Source organism: Ascaphus truei, chromosome 14 (genome assembly GCF_040206685.1).
Source record: "Ascaphus truei isolate aAscTru1 chromosome 14, aAscTru1.hap1, whole genome shotgun sequence".
Lineage (NCBI taxonomy): Eukaryota > Metazoa > Chordata > Amphibia > Anura > Ascaphidae > Ascaphus > Ascaphus truei.
In genome coordinates, this window is record NC_134496.1 from 9,979,832 (window position 1) to 10,000,943 (window position 21,112).

A 21,112-nucleotide genomic window follows, 5' to 3' on the forward strand; every position below is an offset into this window, starting at 1 on the left:
AGGCAAAAAGAATGAGACCGAGACACAGATCGTGATACAGCTCATTATAATCTGTGCACCATGTCACTGTGCCCCTGTGGTCTATGACAATTTTTCTATAGTCAACTCGCCAAAGCCAATCGGCTTCCGAGGGCAGCTCACCACCGTCTGTCTCGCGCAAAGGTATCCCCCTAACCTCAAACGTTAAATCCTTACCCTAACCCGTTAACCCCATTACCCGTTAACCCATAAAAACTAAACCTTAACCCCTTACCCTAAAATCCCTAACACAAATCCCTAGCACTAACTCCTCTAACCTTACCCTTAAAACTTAACCCCTTAGCCTAAAACCCCTTAATAACTTACTTTAGCGGCGACACGGCTGGCGGTGAGTTGGTCGAGGCTAGTTGTTCTGTGATACAGTAGGTGCAGGATGAAAATGCTCAGGTTTTGGACCAAAATTGCATTGATGCATAGACTCTCTGTCTGCAGTTATCTCAACTACAATTAGTTTTCCAATGCTTCAAATATAGGTAGCAAGCAAGCTATTGTTAGGCTACGCTTATGTTCCTGGCGATGGCTACGCGACGGTCAGCCGAAGGTCGCTGGAAAATCAAAGAGAGATGACTTCCAGCGATCGCGACCAATCCATCGCGTCGCGCTTACAATGCATTTGTTTTGCCGCAACGTCACTGTCGCCGGCACTATTAGCGCAGTCTAAGGCTGCGATTATGCAGCCGAACTGCAGGGCGCGCGCCACATCTGAGACATCACAATAGTGACGTCACAGAGCGACATGTGCACAAGCACATGCTACTGCGCGCGCCGTCTGCAGGGTGAAATCTGCTTTCTGATTGGACGGCCACGTCACATGACGCAGCATTCGCAGCCCGAAAAACGAATTTTGAAAATGCTCTTTCTCCCGCTTTGCAGTAGCAAGCGGGGCGACAGTCGCATTGGGTAGTGGCGGTTTTCACTACCTGTACCAAACTGTTTTTGCGCTGCGCAGTGTCGCTGCGGGCGACACCACAGGCGTTTTTCTGTATAATCACAGCCTAATTGAATGTTCTTTTTCACATTGATAGACAGTGCAGAGTGAACGTTTAGCATGTTTAAATGAGTTGATATTCTTGTCGTTAGCGCAGTTTCCCCCAGGATTATTGTTGCTATTTCAAGACAGCGGTGATGCTTTATGGCAGCATAGGATGAGCAGAGCAGGTCGGCCGATGGATGAGGTGATAGAAAGAAACTAAAAGCACTAAGCTAGGAGTGGCCAAATCCAGTGCTCAAGGTTCCACCAACAGGTCAGGTTTTCAGGATATCGCTGCTTCAGCTTCAGCACAGGTGGCTCAATCAGCGGCTCAGTCAAAGACTGAGACACTGATTACGCCTCCTGTGCAGACACTGGACTGATTGAGCCACCTGTGCTGAAGCAGGGATATCCTGAAAACCTGACCTGCTGGTGACCCTTGAAGACTGGAGTTGGCCACCCCTGCTTCATGCAAATAAGAGAGAGAAGAAGGGAAAGGGAGAAGCCCCAGCGAGAGAAGAAAGAGAAAAATAGCAGGTGTAAAGAAAAGAAGACAGGAGAACATTGGAGAGAAGGTGGAAACAGCTGGAGGAGAGAAAGGAAAGCACTGGGGAGAAGGAATGAGGAAAGGTGGGAGCAGGAAAAATTGATAAAACGAGAAGCGGTGTCTGACGTCTGAAAAAACTGAAGTCCTCCTTTCAAATCTTTGCCTTGGGCAACGCACAACCCATAGCTCCCTGCCTGCTGCTCAGAGAGAAGACATTTACATAATGAAGTCTTTAATTCATCGTAAATGCATTTTAACACGGCAAACGGAGTCTGGATATGAATAAGAACATAGCCACATCACTTATACGAGGGATGGATACAATGCAAGACTATTTTATGGGAAATATATTTTGTATGGGTTTATGTTTGTGTAATCTACGAGACTGTGGCTTTAAATGTAATATTTAATTTGAACACACATGCTTGTAAAGGCAAAATAATGACATGAAATAAATGTTAATTATGCCTAGATTCCACACTTATAATGACTCTCACATGGCAGGTTTTCATATCGGCTTCGAAAAAAAGGAAATAGATGGGACGAAATACAGTGTAGATCACAACACACTATAACATTTTATTGTGTTTTCAGTTTAACTTAATCATAAATAAATTAGATCATCTTTAAATAAAAAAAATACAATTTGATGTAATGCCGAAAGCTGAAAACACGTCAGGAAGACCCACACAAACACAGCAGGCAGAGGCAGCCTCCACCTAGGACATCAAAAGGTCATAGGTTCTATTTAGAGCTTTCACTTGGCTCCACATTTCCCGAACAAGCCCAGCATATCCAGGCTTCCTGAACAGGTTGGGCGGTTATAAAAACGAAACTGGAAGTACGCTTTATATTAAAGCAGCCGTCCAAGCTGCTGTTTTATTTTTTCCCCTTTAATATGCGCATCAATACAATCCACACATTGATAAGTAATTAGCTACGTTGCCGATCGATACGTTCTCCTGTGATCGATCCGTGAAGATTCGGCTCGGGGGTTCACTAAATGGCTGTCAGTGCAGCAGAAGAGGACCAATGATGCAATGATCTGTAGGGGAAGATCATGCGACAAGGCAGTCACTAAATACAATTGGTGCACTGCTAGAGAGAGGGCAGGGCTGAAAAAGGGGTATGCCAGAGCCTATTTCAGAAGAGGAAGGGGATGTGACTTTGTAAATGGTTGCTATAGAAACAAAAAATGCTTGTTACATTATAATACACTGTGATCCAAGAGGGATCAAAAAAGATTACCCATATCTTCACTCAGCCAAAAAATTCCTAGTACAATAAAGTATACAGATAGTCTTCAAATAATGTTGGTTTTAATTGGTGTTAATACACCTGGGCTAGATATCAGAAATCCGTCTGATATGACTGAGAAACAAAAACTATGTTGTCACAACCAAATTTCTAAAATCATCAAAAAAATTAATTTTATTAACCACATACACTCACTAAGTGCAACATATATACACACAGTGTCAATTGTTAAAAATCCCCAGTGGTGGGATACAAAGATATATTGAGACAATGTCAATATACAGATAGACAGGGCCCGATAAACTAGGCAAAAATCCACTCGCCCCCCCAAAACACTCCCTCGCCCCCACCCCACGACACTTACCTGCGGTGGGGTCCGGTTGCAGGGTCCTGACGGCGTCTCCTGGCCTTCTCTTGTCTTGTCCTCTTCAAATTCATGTTTTTCCCCTGCAGCAGTAGTCAAAATGGCCATACGGCGTCATATGACACCGCGTTGCCATAGCAATGTGGCGCCGCGTGATGTCACGACATATTAAATTGTAAGCTCTCGACAGCGGCCAAAATGCACATGCCCGTGGCGACCAGGCGAGTGCATTTGTCGAGTCCTGCAGATAGATATAGGGAAATCATCTGTTTTGTAACAATATCTCCTGAGGGCAATTGTCACAAACTGCTTTGTTTGTATCAAGGTAAGTAGATAAATAATGTCAGTATGGATGTCTCAAATAGTGTAAAATATCCTGTCATAGCAGTGATTAGTAGCATATTCAGTGTTCACTGAATCATAAGAGAGGTACCATTTAGTTTTGGGAATATACAGTATCTTTACAGCTGTATGTCCCTGGTTTTACCTAAAGGGGTTCATCATAATAGGGTGTAGTGATTCATTCAGCTATGTCAGCATACATCTCTAAGGCCTGTAATATAGTGCGCGCGTGTGCGCTACCATGTGCGCGCGTCAATGATTATTGCCTGTGTGAGCCTGATGTTGCTATAGTTGAGACGCGAGCGCGCACGGCCATGAGTGTTGGCGCAGCAGATCTGAGGAAATACCATAAATTTATATTTTCGCACTCTTGCCAAGCCACGTGAAGATGTGAGCCAATCACAGTGTGGCCTAACGCTGTGACTTCATAGCCATGGCTCCTAGCCACGTGCGTCACCGCTTGCCCTATAGACACTAAACACACGCACACCAGCGCGTACTATATTACAAGCCTAACACAGCAGAGCAGATCCATACAATATGGTGAAATTCCAAACTCTTTTTACACCCTAGGTTCTCTCTATATTCAGCAAGTGTAGTGACTGATCAATCAGAAGGTACAATGTAACCCATGAAAGATCCCATGTTTTTATTAAAACAGGGGTAACGCGTAAGTCACAATATAGTACTTAGATATATTATCAAAATGTATAGTATTTGAGCACATACTTTGCACTTGCAGAGAAAACCTATTTAAGCTGTAAGATGATTACATACATATGCTGCATTGCTGTGGATCTGTGTGTAAGTATCCAGAGTCAGTCTTAGACTGCTTCCCCCGTGCCGTGGACCGCGCTCATGCTTGCGAGTGGTGACATCACCAACTCTCCAAGCATGAGCGTTGGACTGTCCTGCAACTTTACCGGTAAGCGCGAGTGGGGGGGGGGGAGGGGGGAAGGGGTGTGTGACCTAAACAGTGACTGGCGCTGATTGGCTGAGGAGGTTAAGTTCAACATCACCTGCTAAAGAGAGTAACAGTATAAATAGAAATTTGAGTATTTTGCGATGTTTCCCATTGGGATGAGCGGTGGTTGGCGTGCTGGTTTTCAGAATTCTCCACCAACCAATCAGTAGATAGTGCAAGGCGTTTGAGTAATCCAGGGAGTATGATGATATTGGGCGTGGGCCAGGAGGGGGGAGATTGTAATGTATAGAGAGAGTAACATTTCCACGAGGCCACAAGAAAGAACAAAGTTGAGATACAGTAACTAGCTGGTGCATTATCACAGAGGTAGGAAATGTTCCATGAAGCTGTTGTGAGCCAAGTGTGTGTGTGCAGAGTAAACAGCAGAGGTGTGCCTTTTCCTTGCTAAAATGTTCTACTGCATTTGCAATGCTAGGGTCTGTTCAAGGTTTGCAGAGGGATATGGAGGAGGCGTTGGGGGGGGGTGGAATGGGATTAAAGTGTTGGGAGAGGCTACAGTAAAAAAAAGTGTATAGGGGGGGGGTTAATTGTGCAGACTAACAAGCATGGGATAATAGTGTGGTCAGATAGCTCACCATTTGTTGCATTGTGAAGAAGAATATGCCAAAAGTTCCAGTCTCCAGTTCATCTCTAGCCCAATTACAGTCTAACTACATACAGTATTCACTTAACACTCTTAAAAGCAATGCTCTCCCTTATGATCCTATATTCCTAGATATGACATGTACATCTCAACATTTGTCTTCTTGACAAACCAAAAAAACTATAAATAACCATACACATATTGGGGTGGCCAATCCAGTCCTCAGGGGCCACCAACTGGTAAGGTTTTCAGGATATCCCTGCTTCAGCGCCGGTGGCTCAGTTGAAGGCGAAGACTGAGCTACTGCTTGTGCCATCTGTGCTGAAGTAGGGATATCCTGAAAACCTGACCAGTTGGTGGCCCTTGAGGACTGGAGTTGGCCAATATAGGCATAATAGCAGCAGCTGTGTAAGAATATATCTCCATGTGGGGTAAGGAAAGAGCAACATTCCCCACCCACCTTTTACAAGTATCATTATTCCTGTTCATTCGTTATCTCAGTGCCTTACCCGCCAGTGGGGTCCATAACCTAATGCCTTCCAGCATTGAAAGGGTCCTTTGTTATTGTTAATATCATTTAATTCCAAACGTGACTCATCTGCATTGCCAACATGCAATTAGAAGGCAAGACGTATCAAAGTGTTGAAATGGTTATTCTTATAACCTTGGGGAATAATCAGCCCGAGGTATGTAAAATACTCCCCGTTTCACGGGCTGCTTTTTCAATTAGTCCTGTCCGTGGAAAATGATTTTTTTTAAAAACAGAACGTATGTTTAACCCCTATGATGCCAGTGGGGCCTGCCATACATTGCTTTGCTCTAGGCATTAATTTAGGGAAATGTGGAGATCAGTATCTTCTTAGTCTTTTAATAAGTCTAAAGCATTATAGCTGTATATACAGTGTGTGTGTGTGTGTGTGTGTGTGTGTGTGTGTGTGTGTGTGTGTGTGTGTGTGTGTGTGTGTGTGTGTGTGTGTGTGTGTGTGTGTGTGTGTGTGTGTGTGTGTGTGTGTGTGTGTCTAAATGTACATCCTGTTTTAGGTTATTGGCTATTGAATAAACAATTGACCTTGTCTGACCTTTGATAAATCATGAGTGGTAGAGTACTGTGGGGACCAGAGAGCACTGGGAAGAGTGAAGATAACAGTGATACAGTAATATAAAGATACAGTGATCCTCTATATCCTATTATGAGTCGGAGTGGGCACTTTGGCCCGTGTTTTATTTTATATTGGTTTTGAGGTTTTTTTTTACCAGAACATGACTGGTTTTGGTTTTGTTAAAAACTCATGGCGAAAACTCAATTTAAAGAAACAATTTGGGCAAACGGGTTTTTGTTCTCTGAACTTCCTGCAAAGGTTTGCATTTTTTTTTAATTGTTCAACCAGTTTATTCAAAATTATACCCCCCGCCCCCCCCCCCCCCCCAAAAAAAAGGAGGGTTAACATTTCTCATTTTTTTGCTCGAATTTTGCTTGGATTAGAAAGTTTGACACAAACTTCCCCGAATTAACTTTGACCCTAGCAAAGTTAGGATTTCGAACCTGCAAACGTGTTCATTTGTATATACCAGTTTCCTGTACAGTTCTTGCAGCTGTAATATTGTAATTAGGCATATTAGTACACATAAAACCACACGCAAGTTTTGGAGGTTTAGCTATAAGAACCTTCACCCACACCCCAACTGACCATCTTACCTCGACTTGCACCCCAAATGTAGAAAATGTAGGGGCAATTTATTTTTTAAAGGATTGTAAGTTTCCCCAACAATGACATAAAAGATTGAGGAATAGTGCCTTGTTTCACCTTGCACGCAGACAAACCGCCTTCGCATTCTGTTGATTCACAAATTTCAGTAACAACAAATCTGCAGACCTTTCTCTGAGCGGGTCACGTTCACACAACTCTAACTATTAGCAGAGGCTGTTCAGGGATCCTGTGACTGGATTCTATTGGTAAAACCTCTGAACTTTCAGCTAATTAGAGCAGCTGGGGAAATGATGATATACTTACCATATGTATTTATTTTGATCACATCCTAACTGCATGTGTACGGTACATGAAAAGTATACGCAGAGTAGCTCATCGTCTGTCTCTCTCCACATGTATGTGAGTGTTGGCCGTGGAATGAACTAGATGTTCTTTACAATCATCATTGTCAGTTAAGTTCCTTTGACTGTATTAGTCTTGGAAAAGTTATACCTGTTAATGGACCAGCGTGAGGCCTTACACGTAATTATTGTGTATTGTAAGTTTAGGCACTTGCACTCAGGGGCACAGGACTAGAGTTTCCACCTGGGCCCCCCGTGTTGGTGGCCTTACGAGACCCCGTCTCTTTCTCTCACACACCCCCCCACCTCCTCGCTCTCTCACCTCCCCGCTTCTCTCTCCATCCCTTCTATTCCACTCCCACTTCTCACACTCCCCTTTTTCAGCCTCTTTATTCCTTTCCCCCTTTACCTCCTTTCCCCCTTTGCTCTCACTATTCCCCTGCTTCTCTGTCCCCTCTCTTTTACTCTTCCCCCTCACTCTCACTATTCCCCTGCTTCTCTGTCCCCTCTCTTTTACTCTTCCCCCTCGCTCTCACTATTCCCCTGCTTCCCTGTCCCCTCTCTTTTACTCTTCCCCCTCGCTCTCACTTTTCCTTGCTCTATCTTCCTCCCTCTCTGTCTCCCACCCTCTCTCTCTTACACCTGTCTCTCACTCACATCCACTCTCACTCTTTCCCATCCACTCTCACTCAATCCCCTACTTGTCCCTCAATCAATCCCTCCTTTCTCTCCCCTAATTCTCTCACTTTCCACTCCTCCCACTCAATCCTCCTCTCTCCCACTCTTCATTCTCCAACCCTCTACTCCCTCTCCTTTCCCCCACTCTCCTTTCTCCCACATCTAACTCCCTCCTCTTTCTCCCCCTTCCTCATCTCTCTCCCCTCTCCTCCTCTCTCTCCCCCCTCTTCTCCCTCCCACCTCTCACTCAAAACTGCCCTCTCTAAGAATTTTACCTTAGGGGCAGGAGATCTCCGGCCCAGCAGCAGAGGAGAGCTGGTACCCCGTGGCTGGGTCCAACTTCTGGTCCAGATCGGGCACCGCATGCAGAAGTTGGGCCTGACCCCTGGCCAGGGCTGCAGAAAGCTTTCCAGGGCCCAGGACTAGAGTTTCTTCCACTGCCCCCCTGCCCTCAGTGTCAGCAGCCTTGCGAATCCCCCATATCTCATATGCAAATCTCTCGTGCTCACCTTTCCTTCTCTTGCCCCCACGTCTCTTCCTCTCTTGCTCCCACCTTTCTCTCCCTCCCTCCTTTTCCTACCCCTGCCTTTTTTCTCCCTCTCTCTCTCACCTCCACCTCTCTCTCCCCCTCTCCCTTTACCACCCCCCCTCTTTCTCCCTCTCCTTCCCCCACCTCATCCTCTCTCCTTCTCTCGCCACCATCTCTCTATCTCGATCTCTCACCGCCACCTTTGTCTACCACCGCTCTCCCTCTTGCCTCCACCCTTCTCTCCCCCTCACCTCTTTCTACCCCTCTATCATCCCTACCTTTCCCTCTCTCCCCCCACTTCTCTCGTCCCCACCATTCCATTTCTCCCCCCACCTCGCTCTCTCCCCCCACCTCTCCCACCCCACCTCTTTCCCCTCCACCCCCACCTCTCTTGCTCTCACCCCAGCCTCCCCCTCTCTCTTGCCCCAACCTCTCTCTCTCCCTCTCTCGCACCCACCACTCTCTCCCTCTCACCCCCACCTCTCTTCCTCTCACCCCCACCACTATTTTGCCCCACCTCTCTCTCTAACCCTCACCTTTCTCTCTCTCACCCACACCTTTCTCTCTCCCCCAACTTTCCCTCTATTCCTCCCACCTCTCTCCCCCAACTTCCCCTTTTTCCCCCACCTCTCTCTCCCACCTCTCTCTGCCGCCTCCTCCTCGCTCTCCCCCACCCCCACCTCTCTCCTTCTCGCCCCCACATCTCTCCCCCACCTGTCTCTCTGTCTCTCTCCTTCTCTCGCCTCCACCTCTCTCTCACTGACCCACCTCTCGCCCCCTCCTCCAATCCAAGAGAATAATCCCCCCTAACACAATGACCTCCCTAATCCAACACAATAACCCCCATATTAACACACACCACCCCCTTACCTTGGGAGGGAGGCCTCTGGTGCCGTGCCAATCCGGATATTGTGCTCGACTTCCCAGCGGGCCCAACTTCAAATGCGGGGGCGGGGCTTGCACCAGAGGCTGGGCCCAACAGCAGGAGAAAGAGGTCCACTACAGGGGAGAGGTGGGGTTAACTGGGGCCCTGCAGCTAGACACCAATGTTGAACCTGCCCTTTGGCCAGGCCCAACTTCCAGCGCAGGCGGCCTGGCCCCCTGCAACTGTCAGGCCCTGGACGGTTTTTATGACTCTCTTCCCCCTATTGGCAGCCCTGCTTGCACTGGGTTCTTGAAATTCTTTCAGAATTTGGTTTAGAGTACATTTGATTTGTTTGCTTTTAGCTTTGTACTATTTTTTATATTTTTAGTTATGGAAAAAATTCAAAATAGGCAGAAAAATGCTAAAACAACATCATAAAGCACGAAATAGTGCTTAAATAAGTAACAAATGATAAAAAAAAAATAGGAAAATTAAATAACTGTAAAACGTAAAATAATTATAAAAGCTATGGCAAGAAACACCCCCCAAGTTTTCACCTCAACTAGTGCCAGTCAAAAAGGTTCTCTAAACGTGTAACTCGAAGGATGGCAAAAACTGTGATCAAATATAGAATATCTTACTAAACATCAGTAACACTAAGTCCCCCTCTCCAACCTTACTCCAGCTCTGCACATTGGCCATACCTGTACAAACTCCCCACTTAACCATTCCCCGGGGCACAGGTAATGACCATCAGAACTATTCTTGGGTCTCCAGTTGGTCTCCATGTCAGGCCTTGTTAGACACCCATCTCATTTACCTTATCTCAACACCCCCCTCGTACCCTGAATAATATTTTTAGGGTATTGGCTGTAGTTCTATGGGTGTGAGGTAACAGTCCCTCTAAGTACACATCTACGGGCTAGGACACCATACTGGCTGCACGTTTCCTCTGCTACCCCCCTCTTCCCCCCCCCCCCCATAAATACTTTCAGAGCACCCTCTGAAAAGAGGATTCCAGATAGTCCTTTTTCCAATCCAGTACGTACTGTATAAGGACTGTTTCTGATGTTTAGGCTTATTTTGTATTTAAAATAGTCATCCACTATACTGACCGGCTAGTAGACCTCAGAAGCACCAGCACCATTTTTTTGGCCATTTCCTCAAAGTCTGATCAGATGTTGTCTGTCACTATTTTTATGGGAAGGTCTCTTAGCTTGTTGCTGACTGGCACAAGGAGATGAAGCAGAAAAGATGTAGCAGATGGAAAAGCAGAAGGGTTGGGTGGTATAGCCTCAGTAGGTTTTAACAAGCCTTGAATGTCAGACACTAGGTTGATAAGTCGTTTTTTTTTTTATAGGCATTGATGTCTGCGCCTTTTGGGAGAGAGAAGAGCAGTTTGTTTTTTAAATCATGGATCTAGCATTGTAGCTAAAATATAGCGTTCAAATTTTAAAATGCATATGACCCTTGGGTCTTCATGAAGGGCAGTTGACAGGTTGTTGACAAATGTTAGAGATTCCGGCTGGAAATACTCCATCGGCTTCTCTTGCTTTTGTTTCATTAGATGGAGTATGACTTGACTCAGGGTAGCATTTTCGCAACAGACTTCCCGTGCGGCTACTTCAAAAGGCTGTAATACTTTGCACACATGGTTCATGAGTTCCCCTGACTTCCATGAGGGACCAGTCAAAACTTTGTTTCAAGTTGAATTTAATCTATTTGATTGTGACTCCCCCTCCTCCTCCCAAACGCTTGCATCTATTTAAACTTTTAAAATGTCTCATATTTGTCTGGGGTATAGTTTTGGCTGTTGGGGAGAATATTAGACTGGAGACCAGTGAGCAAAAGAGAGAGGGAAAGAAAAACATTGAGAGAGGGTTACATCTTTGGGGGTTATTAAGTTGTCTTTTTTTATGGAGAGAGATGAGTAAGGGCAGGATCAGGACGGGTGACGATCCTTCTGTGAAACTGAAGCAGGGTTTTTCCAGGCAGAAAGACACAGTTACCGCGACAGGCACAACAGTACTGGTAGTACTGTGGACAACCACCCACCCCCCTTCATTCTGCTGTGCATGTCTCATGAGGCCAGGTCCGACAACATGTTTCCCGCCGCCCCATGCAAAAACCGATGGCGTCGCACCCTCCTCTCGACAAAACCAAGGGGTGGAGCGACAGGGCACAGTACCGATGGACAGATGGGGGAAACTCCACAAAGCACATTGGCGGCCCACAAGGCTGAGCCCAGCACCCTTAGTTACATGCTCCAGCTGCATGTTCCACAATAGAACGCCCAGGAATAGCCAGTGACATTTACTTTTGCCACCTCTCAGAAGCTGCCACCCCATACAAATGGACGTGCTGTACCACCGGTCGCGCCGGCCCTGCAAGAAGCTTCTAGTGCTATTGTTCAGTCAATCATAGAAGAACAGGGATAAGTTGATTTGGTCTTGGGGCAGGTGATTCTTCCACCTCCTCTAACCCCACAGATTCAAAGTCAGGCAGAAAACCCCAATTACTCAGGATCGCCCAATGCATTCACGGGTCCAATAACAGCTGCTACATATATGCCCTTATATTCAGTGAATAGAGCAACAGTAAGTGTCTCGCTTGTAATACTGAGGTAATTGTTTAACTGAGGAAGAAGTTCATAGGCGGCTTGATAAAATGAAAGTAAATAATGCACCTGGCCCCGATGGCATACATCCAAGATTTGTTAAGGAGTTAAGTTCAGTAATAGCAAAACCATTATATTTAATATTCAAGGATTCAATTTCCACAGGCTCAGTACCACAAGATTGGCGTTAAGCAGATATGGTGTCTATATTTAAAAAGGGAGCTAGATCACAACCAGGGAATTACAGACCTGTAGGCCTGACTTCAATAGTGGGGAAGCTACTTGAAGGTTTAATAAAAATATTCAGGAATACCTAATGGAAAACAAAATTATTCATAATAGTCAGCATGGATCTATTAAGGATAGATCATGCCAAACTAACCTTATTTGTATCTTTGTGGAGGCAAGTAGGAATTTAGACAAGGGTAATGCAGTTGATGTGGTCTACTTAGATTTTGCAAAGGCTTTTGATACGGTTCCATACAAGAAGTTTGTGTACAAAATAAAGGAAATTGGACTAAGTAAAAATATATGCACCTGGATTGAAAACTGCTTGAAGGATAGACAACAGAGGGTTGTCATAAATGGAACTTTTTCAGGTTGGGCTAAGGTCGTGAGTGGAGTACCTCAGGGATCGGTACTGGGACCCCTGCTTTTTAACTTGTTAATGACCTTTAGGTTTGCATAGTCTCCATCTTTGCTGATGACACTAAATTGTGTAAGGTAGTAGAATCAGAGCAGGATGTAATTTCTCTCCAGAAAGACTTGGAGAGACTGGAAACTTAGGCAGGTAAATAGCAGATGAGGTTTAATACAGATAAATGTAAAATTATGCATTTGGGATGCAAGAATAAACAGGCAACTTACAAATTAAATGGGGATAAATTAGGAGAAAAAATGGGGTTAACCCCATAACTGATGCTCAAAAATAGACAGGAAATGATTAGCATAATCTTCATCTATAACGATGATTCCGATAAGGCTGTTTAACACATTATTCATAGAGTTCATATAAGGCTCCTAGTGTGTCTTAGATTAACATAGACAGGTGGGGGGGGGGCTTATTATAGCAGGCAAAGGACCTGGAGATACCGGTGAACAGACCGTGCAGGTGTATCCCTCAGCAACCACTCGAATCCCTGCACCGCAACCCCAGTAAGTCCTGTTATCCCACACAATGTCCCGATGTTTGTCGGTAGGAAGGCATTCAAAGCGTGATGCTTACTCATCTGTGTAACAACCATTTGTTGATAGGATCCAAAACAGCGTGTTCCAGCTGAGATATCCGGAAGTAGTTAGTAACAAAAAATGCGGCGCACTGCTGATTGGTAGATAAAATTTCAACCAGCGCAATCATAGAAAAATAGTACATTTTAATGTGCAAAAAACATACACATAACAATTAACTCTGACGTGTTTCATTCCGGTGTGGAACTTTGTCACAGAGAGGGATAAATTAGGGGAATCCTTGATGGAGAAGGATTTAGGAGTGCTTGTACTGTAGACAGCAGGCTTAGCAATAGTGCCCAAAGTCATGCAGTAGCTGCAAAGGCAAACAAGATCATATCTTGCATCAAACGGGCAATGGATGGAAGGGAAGTAAACATAATTATGCCCTTTTATAAAGCATTAGTAACTCCACACCTTGAATATGGAGTACAATTTTGGGCACCAATCCTAAGAAAAGACATCATGGAACTAGCAAGAGTGCAGAGAAGAGCCACCAAATTAATAAAGGGGATGGACAATCTAACTTATGAAGAGAGGCTAGCTAAATTAGATTTATTTACATTTGAAAAGTGGCGCCTAAGAGGGAATATCATAACTATATACAAATATATTCGGGGACAGTACAAGGAGCTTTCAAAAGAACAATTCATCCCAAGGGCAGTACAAAGGACTCAGGGTCATCCCTAAAGGTTGGAGGAAAGGAGATTTCACCAGCAACAAAGGAAAGGGTTCTCGGCCTGACGAAGCACTTACCTTGTGCGAAACGTGTAGCCTGTTGAACGTGGAGCATTTTGGACCTAGAAGGACTCCGTAACTACTGGCTCACTGCAGTTCCCTCTCTGACTCCGGACGAAGTATTCAGCAGAACTGTTAGGAACCACGAGAAGCGGAGACGCTACAAGATTACTCGTAATGTGAGTGGCCTTTTAGCTGTTTTTATATATATTGTATTAATAAACTATCTTTGATCTAATTCCTATTATCCTGAATGTCTGTGAGGTGACTGTATCTGCAACGAGTGCCCTAGCACCGTGTGAGGAGACAGAGACGCAGCAGACTAAGGATTCAAAGAAACCGCTGGAGGCAGTGACTCACACATGGCCGTGTGAGTCCTAACATAGTTTTATTCTTTTACTTACATTTCTCTCACCACTGTCACCACGTCTGCACCACCGCTGGGGTGTTATACCAAGTCCTGGGAGAGGACTCTAAGATACCGTTGGATGTAGAGACTCACACATGGTCGTGTGAGTCAGATTATATTTTTCCACTTTGTCGTTCACCCTGCACTTATCACGCTCGTACCCATCACACATTTGTCAGCTGGAGAGTGTCAACAAAGATACATTGTGTCTCACAGACTTACACAGGGCCGTGTAAGTCTATGTCTTAGATTTTTCCTTGCATCCCTCCCCTGGCCTTCCGTGTATGCAGCTGCATGTCTGTAATTACCATTGTTATCAACTCCTAATTTACAGTATTGCTATTGACATTTGTTCTGTGCATTTTTTCTTTTGTATGGTTTGCGCTCCCCACATCTGTTATACCACTCATCACAAGGATCCTGGGAGATTCTCAACCGGGTAGAGCTGCAACAGACCACTCTGGGCCAGAATGATTTATTATTTTATCTTTTATTGTTCACGGCCTTCTTGCGTTTATATCATCGCTGTATATTGGTTTGGGAAGCGCCCCAGTTTTTTCTATGCTTTACAGTAGGGGCAGTTACAATGTGGGATTCATTACCCATGGAGACTGTGATGGCAGATACAATAGATTTGTTCAAAAAAAAAGGTTGGATAACTTTTTAGAAAGGAAAGGTATACAGGGATATACCAAATAAGTAAACATTGGAACAATGTTAATCGAGGGAATAATCCGATTGCCAATTCTTGGAGTCAGGAAGGAATTCATTTTTCACCTTATGAGATATCATTGGATGATGTGTCACTGGGGTTTTATGTTTGCCTTCTTCTGGATTAATATACTGCAAGTATGGATATAGGATAAAGTATCTGTCATCTAAATTTAGCATACTGTAGGTTGAACTTGATGGACGTATGTCTTTTTTCAACCTCATCTACTATGTAACTATGTACAGTAACTATGTAACTATGTAATATTGATTTCTTAAATAGTTCTGCAATGTTAACATAACTCTACGCATGGCCCCCATATCAGAACTGGATCCTCCCACCTCACGGCTAGTGCCATTACCTCACAGGTCTCTCTTTCTGTCTGTCACAAAGTCACCAACAACAAATGGAGATAAGACCATTTGTTTACGATCATATCCACCAGCTGTGTCCCTGTTGCACTCAGGAGCATAATTTCCTAGTCATGCTGATATCATACATCGCTTTATTGCAGAAAAGAATGCACAACATTTTTGGGGCAAAAAGGCCCTTTTCATCTTGTCTCCATTGAACACAGTGTCCTATGTGCGTGCATATGCTATGCAGACAATCTGAGAGAATACAAATCATATCAAGCTTATTTGTAACCATTGATGGTAAGTTTCAATTAAGAGGCCTTCAAAATACCCTTAGAAAGTACAGATTAAAGAGTGTCTGTTAGGCAATGAATCCTCTGCAAGAAGAAGCACAGTGGGACATAGTAATATATAGACGCAACCCATTGTAAATCCACAGAATTTGTTCATCGCGAAATGAGGCAAGTTACTCCGAGACTTGAAGTACTCTACCCCTCTGCATAATAATTGTTACTATTCGAGACAATAATAAGTATGTGTTGCAGTTTGCTCCATGGAAATATTTATTTATTTATAAAATGCTCTACCAGGAAGTAATACATTGAGAGTTACCTTTTGTTTTCAAGTATGTCCTTAGCATTACATAGTCAATAATCCAGATGTATCAGAGCTAATACATGCAATTTATATCGTCCAGCAGATCCATCAATTATGAGAAAAATTGATGGATAAAACCATGGAACAAAATACCTTGACATTAATGTAAACGGCATTTCTCTGTGCGTTTGAGGCTGAGTGACACAAAAAGTTCAGCAGCTAAATGTGACCCTTTCTCTAAGAAAATAAAATAAAAAATAGAAGCGATGCTAACTATTACATACTTTTTTACTTCACAAGGTAACCTGAAACTGGTTGGAGATAAAATTAAAGGCCCTTTAACAGCAATTTGTAAATTTTTCCCCCTCTTACCATTATCCTCAGATGATGTAACTGCTCTAAAGTCTCACATCTTGATTTCAGCATGTTTTCCTTTTTTGCTTGCTCTGCTAATGCTGATTAAATTGACTTCTGATCACAGATCGCAGCTGTATTGAGCTAACACTTCTTAGCAAACATTTCAGCTATGTAAAAATGGCTTGACAAAGACGGACGTTGATTTTCTACCATACAACGAAATACAGCTGTAATTACTGACTTGGTTTCCAAAATCAGTCAGTCATAGGGGAGACTTCCTAACCTTCTCTCTTTGCATTAAATATATTCAGCATTTTCTTTAGCCTCCGACTGAGAAATCAAAAGCATCTACAGCATTGAAAAACGATTTTGTAACATGGAATTAAATAGCTGGGACCTGGTGATGAAAACTGCTTTGGTAGAGGTCATTTTTTTGGAAACTTTACGACCTTACAAAGTGCATATTTTCATATATAAACACATCAAATGTAAAGAGAGATCGCACTTGAATCTGATTTGTATAGAAATTGCCCAATGCATGAAATAGTTACATTAAACCTAGATAATGTCATTCAAACTCATAAATAATGGACCACTGTAACTATTACAAGTACTAAGTACTTTTTAAATACTCAAATGCTAAACACTGGGATTCTTCGGGGAAAGAATCTGGGATTGGACTGTACTGGGACCTGCCCTTTTCAAAATATTCACAAATGATCTTGAACAAGGTATCAAGGTAGAACAATTTGCAGCTGAGACAAAGGTGTCTTTGAGTTATAGAGGAGTCCGATCTCCCACTCATACACAGAGCAATGGAAAGCCTACCACAGATTTAAAGTCATCACTTTGGTCCCCTTATGTAGTTAAAGCTTCTTTTCTGTGCTAAGAAGATTATTAGACTCATTCATTTGAAGGGACCAAACCTCATCTCCAGCACAAGGAAGCGACACAATATGCTATATAATAGTTTGCCTCGTGCTGGAGATGAGACTACCTTCATTTAAATGAAGAGGACTAGCAATGCTTGGGAAGAAAGGCTGAAAAGATTAGGGCTCAATGGAGATATAATATAGATATATTACATGAATGGAGCAGAGAGAGAGAGAAAAGGGAACCGTTAGTTTACAGTTAACAAATAAAGAGAATTTGCTGCTGATATTATCAAGTAACATACAGTCTGAAAATCAAATCATAGAAAACATTTTTTCACTCAGTCCAGAAGAAACCTTTTGACATCATTATCACTGGATGTTAAGACTCCCAATAACATTGATGTATTGTTTGAAAGAGGATATGACAGTATATGATAAACACACATTACCAAATGTTTTGGACACTTCATATATTGGGATTAATAATAACAGTATAAAATAATAATAACTTTATTTCATATAGCGCTTTTCTCCCAATGGGACTCAAGGTGCGTCACAATTACAGCATAGCGCGCGGTACGCAGGAAATTGAAATGTTATAGACACAGCCCCCGCCCAGATGAGCTTACAATCTTTGTTTTTGGTGCCTGAGGCACAGGGAGATAAAGTTGCCCGAGGTCACAAGGAGCTGAGACCGGGAATTGAACCAGGTTCCCCTGAATGAGAACTTACCGGGAGTCATAGACCATCACTGGAGAACACCATTTTCAGTACAGTTTTTGCTATATCTGCCCTGTTTTGTCACTCAGACTTACTGTACACAGTATCTTCTTTACACAGTTTCCTATACAGCTATAGTAGCAGAGAGGACCAATCTTAATACAGAAAATGATTGCCCAGTATATTCCGAAAAAGGTTTTCTGGCCTCCCGTTATCTAAACAGACGCTTCATCTGTGCCAAAATGTAATAAACAATGCAACATTTCCATTAAGATAAATTGATGTACGTTGCCACAGAAGGATACAGTATGCTTACCAGCATCCTCATTTGCAAACTACAGTAATACATTCCTGCGGGTAATTTTACTGCAGCAATATGTCATAAGGATTATTAAAAACATTTATTGCAACAACGCTTTATTATGGGGCTTTGCCTAATTTAGGAAAGAATGTTTCTGTATTTCTAAAGTGGTACCGATTAGGCCGGGCTTAGTCACAAAGTAGTATAGATACGATAATGATGACCCTTACACACACAAAAAGTGTTCATGTCAATGTCAATATATCTCCAAAGCAGAAGACAGCATCATGTTTTCTCATTGAATTATGTGAGCAGGTGGAAAAAAAGAACTTACAGTCAGGAGTTCAGTCTGAATTGGGTGCACCTGCAGACTGCCTCTCCAGAGAAGTTAACCTCTCGCACCCTGGAAAGCCAGCCTAATGCAACCTGCCAACATATAGAGTCCATGACTCTGTCACAACACCTTTATACAATACAAGGAGTGATATCTAATTGTCTGGTTTCTTGAGGCACAAAAAACACAAAGGCCTATATTTACTAAGCAGACTTCTGCCATAAACACCCTCATTAACACGCTCCAGGAGGGCTGGAAGACACCATGACCCTATTGAAGTCGCTGGGCTGTAAGAGGTGTTCCAGTGCTGGAAGGTGTCTGATGGTAGAAGACATGTTAGTAAATATGGGTCGTCATGGCGTACGAAACCAGACATAATGAGTTTTTTTCTTGTGACTAGTTTTGGATATAATTCTTGCAGGCCTCAGCAATACTTTTCTCCTCTGTTCAAGTTACATCTTGAAGGTAATTAGCCAGTTTGAAGTGTAATAGCACAGCGTCTTTATCTGCATCCTTTATCACGCTGACCTCTTATGTTCACATTACTGCACTCAGAGCATTTCTAGCATGAACATTACGCAGGTAATTTAAGCATCGCTGTGCAGTCACATCATAAGTACCTCTCAAATGCACAATGGGACAATAATACTCTCCAGTTGCTCTGGTCCTGTTTTGTATCCAAGATCAGCTTATTTCACAAATCTTTGAAAACTTCTTTTGTCCCGTTTCTCGGCCTGGGTTTTTTCTATTCATACATTTACGTATCATTGCGTTGCCCTAGCAAAACTTGAAATAGGCTGCATCACATGAAAATACATATCCATACATCCAAACAATGACTTCACATTACCAAGACTAAGGGGGAGAGTATTTAGTCTGCCTCTGCTAAAATTAAATGTTGTTGAAATAAGATACCATTTTGATAGCAATGAAGGATTGGCACAATTTCCTCATTGAAACACAGTGCGAGGGACACAGGGCCATAGGTACTTTTGTCTGCCATTGTCACTGCAAGGAGTCATACTGGTGAAAAAGGACAAGAGGTCTAAGAGCTATCTGATGTGTTTTCCCCATTGCACAAATGTACAGGTATGTAACAGGGGCCTTATCCCTGTTCACAAATGTGCCTCTAATCCAGCAGTGTGGTGGTTAACTGCTGGTAACAAATTAACTAACACCACCTGGCTGATTACAGGTGGTAGAAAAAGCCTGCCTTTGAGACAGGAAGTGAGACTCCTTAGCTCACATGTGAGCTGAACAAGGAAACAGAGCAGAGGTTCTTGAGTCTCCCAGGAGAGACTGACCAAGAGAACACAGATCTCTGGAGCTGACAAATAAGACTTCTAAACCTGGATGCTGATAATCCAGAGAAAAGGCAGCAACCCTGGAAACAGATAAGACTTTATTTCCATTGACTGTTGTCTATATATATATATCTCTATGACTTGGGCTAATGAATAGCCTGGGTAGCCACCCAGTTAAAAGGGGCTGGAATAGAAGGATACATATATGCCAAAGTGGAGCAAGTTTTATTGGGCTCACTATTTCTCTGATGTTGATTTTTTTGCTGTGTTTAAAGCGACAGGCACAATAAAGCCTTGTTTTAATTTCACCTTAAAACAGTCTCCATTATGTACCTCTGCACATGTCCTCCTACAAGTTACCTATCGTACACAAATCAAGTTTGTTGTTATCCCAGAAGGGTTATTAGAGACAGTCTGAAAACATAGTTACTGTTCCACTGACTGATTTCATTGTAGCATTAGAAGAATATGATGCACTAAACATAATTGTGCTGCAAGACAGAGTTTAAATAAAACATGTACATTACATGAAGATGGGAGGAGATGTGGAATAGTGGTTAAGTTGGTCCTTTATTCAGGGTTTGGATACAATTTCCTTTTTGACCTCCCACTCTCCCATCACAATAAATCATTAATACAATTGCTTTTTTCTTCTCTCTCACCTTCTGTAAAGAACATAGCTTTGCTACTTTGGAATTAGCATTACTTATCCTTATTTCTTTCTTATTATTTCTTATTTATCTAGCGTTTTTTCATAGACAGAAGGATGACTAAGGTGACAGCATACTGGCACCCCCCATCTCAACCCCCCCCAGCCCAACCCCCCACCATTCAAAGCACCCATTGGGATCTTAGTTTGGCGGGTAGCTGTTGTTTTGTGGTATGGCTGTCAGTTACAGATACCCAAAAGGGTCAAGCTTGAGTGCTTTATCTGTGATCAGTCTCAGTAGAAACACAAGGAGGATGCTTGCTGGTTCTTCAGACCACACAACGTTAGCTCGGGCGGAATAATAGTCATATTGAGAGCTGTGGCCAAGTCCTTTCACAGGCTGGCAGGAAAGTGAATCAATTTATAGAAGTGTGTGTGCACAGGGAGATAAAGCCAGCGGCTGTGACGTTTTTATCTGATAGTTGGACTTGCTTTTCAACAGCATAAGGGCCCTTTCAAACATCTTCTCTGAAACTATCAAACAGGCATTTTTTTTCTGATACACAACACACGATGAATATCATTGTGGCCCAAGTCTGAAACAAAAAAGCTGCCCTAAAAAAAATAACCCTTGATTGTAACCCATTCATTGCTTTGACAGGTGTTGCAGGCTCTCCTATCCTTGACTAAAACATGTCTATGAGGTC